The sequence below is a fragment of the Protopterus annectens genome, chromosome 6.part0, assembly GCF_019279795.1.
Source record: "Protopterus annectens isolate FY-2018-M chromosome 6.part0, PAN1.0, whole genome shotgun sequence".
Lineage (NCBI taxonomy): Eukaryota > Metazoa > Chordata > Ceratodontiformes > Protopteridae > Protopterus > Protopterus annectens.
In genome coordinates, this window is record NC_056737.1 from 1,422,778,639 (window position 1) to 1,422,793,572 (window position 14,934).

The window sequence follows — 14,934 nt, forward strand, 5'->3', positions numbered from 1 at the left end:
GCAAAAACAAAGTGGCCACAAATGACCACATAGGTGGTAATCCATTATGTACGGAAGAAGTAATTATGGACATGGGGACTGAAGTTGATAGCAATCTCTCATTTGACGACCATGTGGCCAAAGTGGTTAGAAAAACATTTTATATAGCCCACCTAATCATGACAGGATTTGCATCTAGATCAGGGGAGGTCATCGTGCCTCTTTACTCATCCCTCATCAGGACCATAACTGAATACAATGCCCCTTTTGGGATTTACCTTACCAGACACCTGCAGCAACTGGAAAGGCCACAAAAGTACCTCACCAAGAGGATCAAAGGTCTCAAACAGATGCCATATGCTGCTCGGTTAACATAACTCCATACTCAGTGGCATACCACCTGCTCAGAGGCGATCTGTGCCAGATGTATAATGCCATGTCCAACTCGGAAGTAATGGACATGCTGCACCTCAGAAAATCAAACTCCCATCGAGCTTTGCGCTCGAGAGACTTGAACCTCAGCACTGACATCAATAGGACATGCTGGAGGGACAGATTCATAACCCAGAGGCTCCCTTCACTCTGGAATAAAATCCCAGTCCAGGTTAGGCAGAGTCCCTCATTGACTCTCTTCAAGAGGAATCATGATGAGTGCATGGGGGATCGTAGGTGTACCCCGGGTATCGGATTCCGGCGTGTAGCTCACGAGACATATGCCTGCGAGCTACATCGCCGAAACCAAACGGCTGCATCAGCACTTTGCCGTAGTGCAAGGTGCCTGACAGCCGCAGCGATACTCTATGGACGAGCAGCTGCAGCCGTACGGGCTGTGTAATGCATTCCTTCTCGTGCAGGGAATGCATTTATTTAATTATTTATTTATTGTGTTGTCGGTCTGACATCACAATAAATAAATAATTAAATAAATGCATTCCTTGCAAGAAAGAATATGTTACACAGCCCGTGCGACTGCTGTCCATAGAGTATCATTGCAGCACTTTGCACTACGCAAAGTGCTGATGCAGCCGTTTAGAATCCGGCGTATCACTTCTGTGTCAATGTTAGACAGAGGCACAGTATACTAACCTCAGAAAAGGGCATAGCAACATTAATCTAAAATGGGTGGTGAAAGCCAAACACACTCTGGCTTAGCTTATAAATGCCCTAGGGCAGATAGCCTAGTATGAACCTATGAACCTATGTACCTATACCAACACCCCCAAGTTGTTGCCACAGTCTGATGCATCACAGACTATCCACATGCAACTAACAGTGGGTTAAACTGACTTCCAGTTCATAGCCTGCTATGGACCACCCTCCTAAACCCAGGTAACCCACTTGGCCTACTTAAGAATACATGAATATCTGCAGGTGTCTCCAAACAACAATATATTGGGCAGCTTCATTTACCCACACATAGACTGAGAGCATTACTGTAGCTCCAACACCCTAGGTGTAAGGTCCCTAGAATCCACACACTCAGTTGCTATGGAGCAACTTGTTACCACTCCCACAAGAGGACAAAACATGCTGCACCTGATCATCACCGACATGTGGACTATATGCTCCAGACAAGAAGTGTATCCCTCACTGGTAAGATGACACCATAGACTACACCCACTGTATATTCACATACCAAATGCAGCCCCTGCACAGAAAACCACAGTCATAAAGTTGTGTAATGCAAATTCCATGTATTCACATGAGGCAGGCTTCAGACATGGGAACTATTTAAGGTCACAGGTACATATGTCTATGTGGCACACACATACCTCATGTGTGCATTGACATTACTGATATAATCTATGTCATACAGTATTAAGAGCAACATCCCACACACACATGGACAAACTGTGTGACAAAAACACACATGGCATTTATAGGATTCAAACCCCTACCTAACTATGTTATGACACTTAACAGAAACACATTAGCAGAGTGCGCTATTTGCATTACTGGGAGGTTTCCCTTCTTCTGCTTTACTTATAGGGTGCTGACATCATCAGTGTTTAGAAAGAGGAATGTGCATCATATAGTGTATTCTTCTAGTTGTCAAAAGGGACATTTCTTTCACACAGAATTACACACACACTAACCCCCTCACCCAAACATGCACACACTGAGCATTTGCAGGATTTAAACCCCTACTTAACTATGTTATGACACTTAAGAGAGAGACACATTAGTGGAGTCCACTATTTGCATTACTGGGAGGTTTCCCTTCTCCTGCTATACTTATAGGGTGCTGACATCATCAGTGTTTAGAAAGAGGAATGTGCGTCATGTAGTGTGTTCTTCTAATTGCCAAAAGGGACATTTCTTTCACACAGAATTGGACACACACTAACCCCGTTCACCCAAACACACACACACTGAGCATTTGCAGGATTCAAACCCTTATCTAGCCATGTTATGACATTTAAGAGCAACGCCTTAGCAGAGTGCACCATTTGCCTTACTGGGAGGTTTTTCTTCTCCTGCTATACTTATAGGGTGCTGACATCATCAGTGTTTAGAAATTGGAATGTGCATCATGTAGTGTGTTCTTCTAATTGCCAAAAGGGACATTTCTTTCACACAGAATTGCACACACACTAACCCCCCTCATCCAAACACACTGAGCATTTGTAGGATTCAAACCCCTCCCTAACTATATAATGACACTTGAGAGAGAGACGCATTAGTTGAGCACGCTATTCGAATTACTGAACATTTGCTCTTCTCCTGCAGTATTTATAGGGTGCTGACATCATTATTTATAAAGAGGTATGTACATCTATTACTATCTGTCAGTTAGGGGGATAGCATATATATGCATTAACAGCCGCCTACTTCAGGATCAGATATGCACATCAGCACTGCCAGGTTATGTTTTATACCATGCTTCGTGACCACAGGAACTGTAACACACAACACAACCAGTTCAGACCACCCCTACCATATCCAAGAAACACACTTTGCTTCCCTGGGAACAGTGTAGGATATGAAGTTGTTCACATACACCATTACAGTGGTTAACTTCAGGTGCAGGTATATTGTGTGGGGGAACTACTCAGGCCTCAACAACATCTCCCTACAGCCACTACAATTTGTGAATCCATGTGCTATGGCAGGACCACTCACCACAGCCACAAGGGGGAATACATATTGGACCTGACCATCTGCAACATGGGGACTCTATGTTCAACACCAGAGGTAGACCACCATTGTTAATATCTAACCATAAAACCAAGAAGAAATACCAAATCCGCCAGCAGAGACAATAATTGAAGTGGCAATGTAAAAAGCTTCTTTATTCCAAATTAACGTAACAAGAATGCAGAAATAAAAGACAAGCGCTTTCGCCCGGATCCTTCCAGGCTTTATCAAGTCAGAAACAATGTGAAGTCCTAGTCAACTGCTTATATAGCGTTCTTAATTGATCACATGCCAACTTTAACAACCACATTTGTTTCAAGCAAATTTTCTGATTATAAACATTCATTAAAAATGGTTTAAAAACATTGGGAACAAGTATTGTTATATAAAAACGCATAGGTTTAAAATTGATATGCAGTGATATGAATCTGCATTTTTCATGCATAAATACAGTTCGTGGTTTGAAAAAAAATTTTTCCGAGTACCTCATAAAGTGCAAAGTGCATAATGTTAAAGCAAATTTAGATGTTTAAACATCCCTGTGGAAAAGTATGGATGACAACCATGACTAGTTTAATTAATGTTGTTAATTGGCTTCTTGAACCTGCTGTCATTTCCAATTTTAGTTCATCTCAGTAATGTGATGTTGCATAGTGAAATGAAGGAATGTTGCAAGAAAGAGTAAGAAAACATGAAAGGAAAAAGGAGGAGAAAAAAAAAGGAGAAAAATTATCAATGACTCACACATCTATTTAAAGGCACGCCACACCAATATTCGATCCCCCGGACACTTTTCATGTGGGACAAAAGGAGTGATTTACATAGGGGTCTGTATTACCTGTGGTGGTTTTTACATAGGGAAAACAGAACGAGAATTCAGAAGAAGATTATATGAACATACCTATGAAATAGAAAAAAAGAAAGAAAGTAACGCCTTCTTCAAACATTCCCTAGAATGCCCCAGCTATAAACTTACATTTATGATCCTTGAACAGGTAAATCCCAATGTTAGAGGTGGAGATTGGGAGTCTACTTTAGAATATAGAGAGCTGATTTGGCAGCTCAAACTTGATGCAGGCAAAGCTCCAGGCCTTAATGGCACCTTAAGTATAGGCTCTGTCCCAAAACTTAGAAGGGCTAGACTGTAAACAAGCAATTATTTTACATTTTCAACCCTCCCTCTTCCCCCCCCCATTTTGTTGCCTCCTTTTTCCTTTCATGTTTTCTTACTCTTTCTTGCAACATTCCTTCATTTCACTATGCAACATCACATTACTGAGATGAACTAAAATTGGAAATGACAGCAGGTTCAAGAAGCCAATTAACAACATTAATTAAACTAGTCATGGTTGTTATCCATACTTTTCCACAGGGATGTTTAAACTTCTAAATTTGCTTTAACATTATGCACTTTGCACTTTATGAGGTACTTGGAAAAAAATTTTTTCAAACCACGAACTGTATTTATGCATGAAAAATGCAGATTCATATCACTGCATATCAATTTTAAACCTATGCGTTTTTATATAACAATACTTGTTCCCAATGTTTTTAAACCATTTTTAATGAATGTTTATAATCAGAAAATTTGCTTGAAACAAATGTGGTTGTTAAAGTTGGCATGTGATCAATTAAGAACGCTATATATGCAGTTGACTAGGACTTCACATTGTTTCTGACTTGATAAAGCCTGGAAGGATCCGGGCGAAAGCACTTGTCTTTTATTTCTGCATTCTTGTTACGCTAATTTGGAATAAAGAAGCTTTTTACATTGCCACTTGAATTATTGTCTCTGCTGGCGGATTTGGTATTTCTTCTTGGTTTTTTGGCTTTCTACTGTGGTCTTCACCGTTTAATATCTAACCATACCCAACTTTCCCTGGACATCCATATCCCATCCCCACTCCCAGGCAAGGAAGTCACTGCAAACAAAGTATTTATCAAAAGCAGACTTTGCACTTGTGAGGACTGGGGTGGAAGACTTCAAAGTACCCATGCTGGGGGATTATACAGGCCACTCTGCATAATCCTTGACAATTGCATTCTATGAGCATCTGGAAGGTTTGCATTGATCATGCTCTCCCAAATAACAACAGGAGACCTGTCTGGTGTACACCAGCCATATATAAGCTGTACAACAGAAGGAGGGAGCTAATACATTACAGAGCAATATCCCACAGAGGGAGGACATCTCTGAACAGTATTGGCACAACACTTCAATCCCTCAAAATCATTAAATCAAAGTGTTGACAGTGAAATTGTCCAGACTCTGCAGATAAGGCTCCCCTCAGTCTGTAATTGACGCCCAATTACTGTTATAAGTCCTCACCAACCCTCTTCCAGCAAACACCAGCCACATGGACGTGACATTGCAAATTCAACCCCTGGGATCTCCACTGTGTCCCTGCTTGATGGAGGCACAGCACACTAGCCTTAAACTGTGCCTTCTGTGACCTACTTTACAGAGGCACAGTAGCCTACTGTACTGGGGAGGCAGACACCAAGCACACTCTGGCTAAGCTTGTATTCCCTAGGGCAAACAGCCTAGTATTGACCTCTACACCCATATGTTTAATTTTCAGATGCACAATATTTGTTGCTGATAAACTGTTTGCAGGTCTTTATTGCCATAGCTTTCCCTGTTTCTATGAACAACTTGTGTATCTGTGGAAGATGTTTGAATATGAGAGGGATCCACTATTTAACTTATGTCTCTGTAGTCATTTAACTGTGTGCACTGGGCAGATTGCTGTATTGTGGGAGGTTCCTGGATTAACACATACAAATACCAGATATGTGTGGCCAACTGCTAAACTGAGACATGGCCTAAGTGTGTGAGCATGCCCAGTTCAGGCTTTTCATGGCTTGTTGCCTGACATATGTCTCATTTATCAAAGTGTGCGAGCATGCCCAGTGTGAGCTTTCCATATGTTGAAATCTGCAGTCCACCACATTTGTGGTTGTGTGTGAACTTCAACAATATTTCACATCTATAGTTGTGTGTTGGGAGTCATGTTGTGTACTTACAGCCCAACTGCTTTCTGTCTGACCCCAACAGGGATTATACTGTGCCTGCAGGGTTTCCATGGGATAGTTTGCATACAGTTGTCAACATCCTTTCATACTGACCAAACACTGTAACATTGTATAGTGTACTGGTTCAGTACTTTCACAGTGGTGGACAGTATCCTGGGTTTCAGTCCTATCACTGATTTAAATATTCATAGTGAGCACACCAGACTGGTTAAGGGCCAGTTGTGCACATATGACCATGTTGCATTTTGTTCAGATATGGACTACTTAAACCAGGCTTGTCCAACATTGGTAGTGTATTCTGCAACTTGGGTGGACATTGACAAACACTGGCTATGTGCCCTAGGCCATTTCTAATGCTAGTCAGAGAGTGTGTTTGTCCTTCAACACACATTGTAACTGGATTTTGCCATGACATATTTCAAGGTTAGTATAGTGTGCCTCTGTCTACCCATGACATAACAGTGATACCCAGGGTAAACCTACCATCTCCCATCCACTCATCAAGATTCCTCTTGAGGAGAGTCAATGAGGGACTCTCTGGCTAACCTGTACTGGGAGTTTACTCAAGAGTGGAGGGAGCATCTGGGTTATGGATCAATCACTACAGCATGTCCTATGTATGTCAGTGCTGGGAGCGTCTGGGTTATGGATCAATCACTACAGCATGTCCTATGTATGTCAGTGCTGGGGTTCAGGTCTCTCATGTGCATAGCTCACTGGCATTCAGATTGTACAAGGTGCAGCATGTTCATTGATTCCAGCTTGGACATGGCTTTATACATCAGGCACAGATTGCCTCTGGGCAGGCAGTATGGCACTGTGTGGAGCTGCAGTTTTTTTAATTAGGCAACACATGGCATCTGTTTGAGCTATTTGATCCTCCTGGTGAGGTACTTTTGGGGTCTTTCCAGCTGATGGAGGTGTCTGCTGAGGTACATCCCACAGGGGCCATTGTACTCAATTGTGAGGCTGATGAAGGATGACTGAAGAGGCACAATGACCTCCCCTGATCTAGATCTGACTACCTTCATGATTAGGTGGGTATATGGTATGTTTCTGTAACCACTACAGCCACATGGTTGTCAAATGCAAGATATCTATCAACTTGTGTCCCCAGGTCTCTTATTATTTCTAAAGTACTTAATGGGTTAACACCTATGTGGTGACTGGTGGGCACTTACTGTTTATCCACAGGGGATGACTATACACTTTTCTGCAATTAGCTTGATGACATGGCTCTGGCACCAGTTGTCTGTTTCTATGTTGCCCTTTTGTAGGATGCTTGTGTCAGCTGGAGGGTCAGATATGGTGCCCAGTTTGTAGTCCTCTGCAAACTTGTTCAGACACAATCCTTCTATGTTGGCCTGTACCTATGGGAAATATATACCAAACAAGGGAGGTCCCAGGACCAAGCCTTGTGGGATGCCAGTTGTAGCTGGTTTGTAGTCTGACATGGCTGCAGCATTTCTGACCATGTCAGTTCTGTCCTTGAGCTGGTTTGCAACCCATCTACTGACATAGGGGTTTATATTTAAGCTGGTGAGCTTATCTATAATGAACACATGGGGTATTGTATGGAAGGCTTTTGCAAGATCCAGATAGGCTGTGTGGACCACATTCCCCTGATCAATGGCCTTGATGACTGTTTCAAATGAGTCAAACATGTTTAAGAGGCAGGATCTGCCCTTAAGAAAGCCACGCTGGTTAGGGTCCAGTGTCTGTAGATCCCCAATATCTTTATTTCTGAGGTCCATGATGATCCTTTCCATAGCTTTGCAGACCAAGCTTGTCAGGATTCTGGGGTGATAGTTTGCAGTATCCATTCAGGCACCACCTTTGTGGAGAGGGACCACTGTTGCTGTACACTGCTCTTTGGGTACATATCCTGTGGTAAGGCTGAAATTGAGCAGTAGTGTTATTTGGTGTTCCATTCTTCTTGGAGTTCATGTTGGACACAGCCTAGGACACCATCTCGTACCATTGATGCTGTGTGTTTTGCTTTAAAGATGCTGGCTGTTACCTCAGCATCTGCAATGTCAGGGGGCCAGCACTCTGCTGGGATATATATTTGGCATTTTTTTTTTTTTGGGGGGGGGGGAGTTTGCACTGAACCTGTCAGGTTGGATGTTGGTAATGTGTGTGGGTTTGGTGTATTGTTTGTAATATTTGAGTAATTCAGAGCATATCTGTGAATTCCCACCAGGGTTCCTACCATCAGTTAAGAAAGCCTTGTGATTATCCTTAGTGTCCTGTACAATTTGTATCTTCATAGGTTCATACTAGGCTATCTGCCCTAGGGCATTTATAAGCCTAGCCAGAGTGTGTGTGGCTTTTGCCACCCCTTGCTATGTGAATATTATGCCCATTTAGGGTTTACTTTACTGTGCCTCTGTCTAGACGTGACACAGTGATGACCCCCAGTGTAAATCTACGATCTCTCATCCACTTGGCAAGATTCCTGTTGAAGAGAGTCAGTGAGGGGCTCTGCCTAACATGGACTGGGATTCTGTTCCAGAGTGTAGGAAGCCTCTGGGTTATGAATCTGTCCCTCCAGCACATCCTATTTATTTATGTGTTGAGGTTGACATCTCTCGCTCTTGCGGCTCTGATGGATTTGGATTTTCTGAGGTGGAGCATGTCGATTAATTCTGTATTGGACATGGCCTTGTACATAGGGCATACATCGCCTCTGAGTAGGCAGTATGTGACTGCATACAGCTGGGGTGTCTTCAGCCAGGCAGCATATGACAAATGTTTGAGACCCTTTATCCTCTTGGTGAGGTACGTTTGAGGTCTTTCTAACTGCTGCAGGTGTCGGGTAAGGTACATCCCAAATGGGGCATTGTACTCAATTATGGGCCTGATAAGAGAAGAGTATAGGGGCACAATGACCTCTCTTGATGTAGATGTGAATCCTTTCATGATAAGGCAGCCAATATAGAAGGTCTTCCTAGCCACGTTGGCAATGTGAGTGTCACATGAGAGGTTACCGTCCACTTGTGTCCCTAGGTCCCTGATTACTTCTTCCATACATAATGGATTACCACCTATGTGGTAATTTGTCAGTACCTTGTTTGGTATTTGGAGAGACATTCATACTCTCCAGTGTCTTCAGGAAGGCTGAGTGGGGTTCCTGGGTTTGAGAGGGTGGTCTGTAGCATGCTACAAATTGTACAACAGTTTTGCCTATGGTTAGTTGCACATGGATGGTCTCCGATGCTTCGTGCATTGTCAGTAACCTGGACGTGTGGGTATCTTTGCTGAATATGGATACTCCCCCTCCTTTTGTGGTTTGGTCCAGGTTTTGGGGCCAAAAAGCATGATATGAGGTACAACCCGGTAGTGCTGGGGTGGTCTCAGGAGCCTTGATGCAGGTTTCCATCACTGCACAGACTTCAATGTTCTCCATACTGGGGAGGGCCTCGAGAGCGTGCATCTTGAGGTTTAGACTTCTGGCATTGAGCTGCATTACCCTTATGTTTTTTCCACTTATGTTTTCTAGGGAGGTGGGTTTGTCTATTCAGCCTTGCCTACAAAAGGCACTATGGAGGTGGCAAGAGCCTTAGCCAACATCCAGACACCCAGGGTTGACAGGTTCAAGCCATCCCTGGCAAAACAGCGTGGCTTGTCAAGCATGTCATCCCAAGCAGACAGACATTGGATCCCCTTGGAATGACACCAGTAATTGAGACAATCGTTAAAGCTGATCATTCTGTGTTTGTACTGTGGCATCATTCTTGGTGAGGGTAGGATGCTGCTCAGGGTCAGAGTCATACCAGCCTGGCCTACATAATCGGAGAGCTCCTCTATGTCTCTTTTCATGTAGTTCAGGGAGGTACGTCTCAGGTCATTCACACCAGCATGGACAATGACTGAGTCATATTTGTACTTGCTTTGGAGTGACCTGCATGCTTGTGTTATGTGGCAGATTGTAGCAGCCTACAGCCAGCTTACTGTACCCTTTTCCTTGTTCAGTCTGGTGAGCGGGACATCAGTGTGTCTGACTATGGAGTCACTTATTACAAGTATATCAGGCATGTTGTTTGTCCTTACAGGCTGTGACTGTTTGGCACACCGACTTTGTGTACTATGTGTTGCATGTGCTATGTTTGGCGGTAGCGGTTGCTTGGGTGTCTGCTTTGGAGGCCTCTGTTGATTTGGTGGATTTTTAGTTAGAGCCTCCGGGAATGTTTTTGTGTGTTTATGTCTTTGGCTTGCAGTTGTGATAGGTCTTTGTGAGACTGGGTTTGTGGTGTGTGTGGTTACCTTCTCCTCCTGACTAGTTTTGACAGTACTGAGTTGAGAGAGCTTAGCCTCCAGTTTGGATAAATGGTTGCATCTCTCACATATATTTGTATTTCTTGAGGGGAGAAGGGGGTTGTCTGTGTACATGGGGCAGGTGTAACATTGCCTCAAGATTCATAGATTCAACATGTTGTGGCTGGCCTTAGTGGATTTTATGAATGGCCATATTTTATTGCCATAATACTGATAAGAGATTACTTCCCTTTTTGGGTTTGCTCTATCATGTAGTAGCTTCCTCATTCTCTTGCATGGTTTGGTAATGGCTGGGTTCCACCATGCCAGATGCCTGCGTGTATGGAATTGGGTCTTGGTTTTATTTGGGATTGCATATTCCATGCATTCCTGAAAGTGCTCATAAAATGCATTTATAAAGGGTTCCAAGGTGTGGCCCATATTTTCCACAGGCACAGGGCCTTTAATGGATTCCACATCAGTTTGGAGGAGTGCAACATTTCCTTTACACATGTTTTTCACTGTGGTTTTCTGGCCAGGGACTGTGGTCAGGTTCTGAATATCCAGTGTGATTACTCTATGGTCTGATCTTACCAGTGAGGGATACACTTCTCATCTTGCCATCCAGTACCCATGTTGCTGATTATCACATCCAGTATGCTTACCCCTCTTGTGGGAGTGGTACGTTGGTCCTGAGCATTTTGGTTTATGGATTCTAGGAACCTTTGGCCTAGGGTGTTGGAGCTAGAATAATGCTCCCAGTCTATGTTTGAGTATTTTCAGTCACCCAATATAATGTTGTTTGGAGAGCTTGATATTTTCATGTGTTCCAACATAGGCCAAGTGCAGTTCCTGGCTTTAGGAGGGTAGTCTGTAGCAGGCTACAAACTGGGAGGCAGTTTTAGCCACTGTTACTTGACCATGGATAGTCCATGCTGCTTCTTGTTGTGGTACCAACATGGGGGTGTGGTTATCCTTGACAATTATTGCTAGTCACCCTCCTTTTGTAGTTTGTTCCATGTTTTGGGGCTGTAAAGCACGGTATGAGGTTTAACCTGGTAGTGTTAGGGTGCTCTTGTGAGCCTTGACCCAGTTTTCTGTTACAGAACAGATATCAACATTCTCCATGCTGAGGGGAGTTTAGACTGCATGCATCTTGCAGTTTAGACTTCTGGCATTGGGTAGCATTACGTCTAGGTTCTTACCCCTTGTGATACCTATGGAGGTGGGTTTGTGTTTTGAGCCTTACCTATTCAAGGCACGGTGGGGGTGACAACAGCCTTTGCCAGTATCCAAAAGGCCAGGACTGATAGGTGCATGCCATCCCTAGCAGGTGGAGCATCGTGTCTTGCTCAGCATGTCATCCCAGGCTGGCACGCATTGGATCCCCTTTGACTAACAGCAATACTTAAGCCAATTATTGTAATTGATCATCTCATCTTCATATTGTGGCATCATGCTTGGTGAGGGTAGGATGTTAGTCAGGGTCATCAAGTTTACATATACTACATGGTGTTACATTGCTTAACACATGGCAATCATGCTTCAGGTGGTGCTGCAGGGCTGTCTATGTTGGATGCACATACTACACTCCCTGTACATGTTTGAAAGCAGGTTGTGTCAGCTTAGGCATCCCTTTTACTATATGTGTGAGTCAGAGAGAGGTATCATTTCCAGGGTTCCTACTGAGCCAGTGTATGTGCTATGCATTGCCACTTTGCCAAGGCCAAGGCATACTGGGCACCCCTCCTTCTGCCTACTGGGGCAGGCTCAGGTTGTTCCTCCTCCGAGTCATGCTCTGCTTGTGATTGGCTTGGCAATGGTGGGGGGCTGTTTGGCCCAGCCCTATGCTGGTTGTGCTGCAGCTGTTATCGCAGAATCATATTATTTAGCATAGCACATACCATGACAATTTGGGGTACATGTAGTTGGTGAGTACTGCAAGGCTCCACCAGATGTGTCCAGGCACCAGAACCGTGACTTGAGCAGCCCAAACACATGCTCGATTACATTTCGGGTTTGTGCGTGTGCCTTATTATGGCATTCTTGTTCAATTGTATGTGCATTTCTGATGAGTGTCATCAGCCACGGCTCCAGTGCGTAGCCAGCATCCCCCACTAAGTGACCATGTGGGATGTCCCCATTGGCAAATGTCTGGTACAGCTGCATCAGATGCCAGATATGGGAATCATGGTAGTTTCCAGGGCAGCCAGCACACACATTCATTATTATGCCCTTGTCATCACACACGACCTGGCAGTTGATGGAGGGGAAACCCTTGTGGTTAATGTAGGCCCTACCCCGCTCACCGTCTGGTGTTTTGATGCATATATGCGTGCAGTCTATTGCACCCACTACCTCAGGGTATTCCGCTATTTGCTGGAAGAGACGCATATTGCTGGCCAATACCTCACGGGAATTGGGGAAATATACATGATCACCGACATGTGCTGACATGGCATCCAGGAACTGGTGCAGTACCCTGGATGCTGATGCCTGTGATATCCCCATCATATCACCAGTTGGTCTCTGGAAGGTACCTGTTGCTAGTATTCTTAGGCCAACACATACCTTGGTTTCCACTGGGATGGGTTCCTCTCTGTTGGTTCTGTGTGTGAGGCGTGGCCTGCACAGCTCAACAATTTTCTGCAGGAGGTCTCTGTCCACTCTATAGCACTCCACTATCTCCAGCTCATGTAACCCCTGGTAGGTGACCCCGGGCATGTACACTCTTCTCCATCTCCTCACTGTGGGTTGTCCAGCAGCATTTGCATAGTCACCACCCTCAGCAAGTTGCATATGTCTCCTTATAACAGCTATGGCAGCCCCTAGCATTTTTGGTCTGAGTGAATCTTTTTCAGTTTTCACTTCTAATAGCTTACTCCTCTGTTGCAGTGTCTCTTGAGAGAAACATTCTGCACTGTTGTTTGCAGAGTTTTAAGTGCTGGGCTGGGCTACTGTTCTGCCTGTGTAATTGCCTTCTCCCGATTGTTTTCACCTGCTAGCTCTGCCAGTAATCCCTGCTAGCTTCCTACTATTTCCCATGCTTCCTTTTTCCCTTCTGTTTCCTCAGGGGAGAGTGACATGCATACCATCGAAAACATGCTCACAGTGGCTAACACGCGTGCACACATGCTTAGACGGACTTGAATCTGCTTATTCAGGTTAAAATGCGCGCACACCAGCGCAAACAAGCTTACAGGTATTTAAACAGGCTCCTACATGCTTTTTCTGCCTTAAATGCACACACTCACTCTTACACGTGCGCACTCTGGCTTACTCGTGCCTACCAGCACTCACACGCGCGCATGCATGCCCTGCAAGAAACTTTGGTGTTATCCATAGTGTACACCTTCCATTTCTTGGCTTTCCCATGCCTACTTGTTGACACTCCTCTTTCCATGATGTGTGACTGACAGCTTTCACATGCCACTGTGCTCCAATGAGCTGCATTCCTTTCATACATTCCCCCCTGTGATGTTACCTATCTCCTACTCTGTTACTCCCCTTTATCCTACTCCTACACTGCACGGAATGTGCTCATTTCCAATGTAACAGTACGATTCACTATCCTACCACTCATTTACATAGGATTGCCTACTAATGCTTAGTTACATGTCTTACACTCAGCTTCACCCCTTAGTAACCCCTACTCGGTGGCCATGTTGTTTTAGCCTGCTATTCCCTTCCATTGTAAATTCATGCTTTGCATAAACCCACGTTTGTGGGTTTAATTTTTTTATTTTTCTGTTTTTTTAAAGCGCAGCCCGTTTGTGCTGCGCTGCGCTATGTTTAAACATCGGCCGAAAAAAAAAAAAAATTATTTTATGTTTGCATCAGGGTACGTTGCCAGTGGCCACATATTTGGCCATTGGCATGCTGCCTGGGACATTTGCAACCTTTATTTGGAGCTGACAAGGCTCCATTGTGTTATTTGCAGAATGGTACTCAGTTATCAACTGAGTACATTTCTGCAGATAACACGGCTCTTACACAGGCAGGTTTCTGCTTCCTGGATGATGAAATTACCACATTTGCATGCCTTTCGGCTGCAAGTGAGGTAATTAGCATATCCACGCCCTGTCCGTGTAAGAGCCGTTTTAGGTGCTCTCTTACACGCACATTCAGGCTGTTCCTGGATCGCGATGGCTGCATGGAGTCTTACACTACTCTTAGTCTCCGTGCAAGCCATCGTGAATCCTGCCCAATGTCTTCCTGGTGTTAATGATGGTGCCATGAGGGTCCAAGAATATAATTAGGGCAAGCACCAGGACCTAACCTGGGGATGTGGAGTCTCTAAGCAAAGGGCTTTCTGCCACAAAAAGAACATGTTTCAGTGTTCCATGATGTCTTTATCCTAAAGGACACACCTCTAGACATACATGGCACTATAGCAGGTCAAACAGCATATAAATCCATCTCATTGATGTTTACCTTTGTTGGGCGAACAGCATGATAACACATGGTAATGGAGGTTGCCCTAACATAACTGTATTCAGTATCTGGTTTTGGTTTATGGTATAT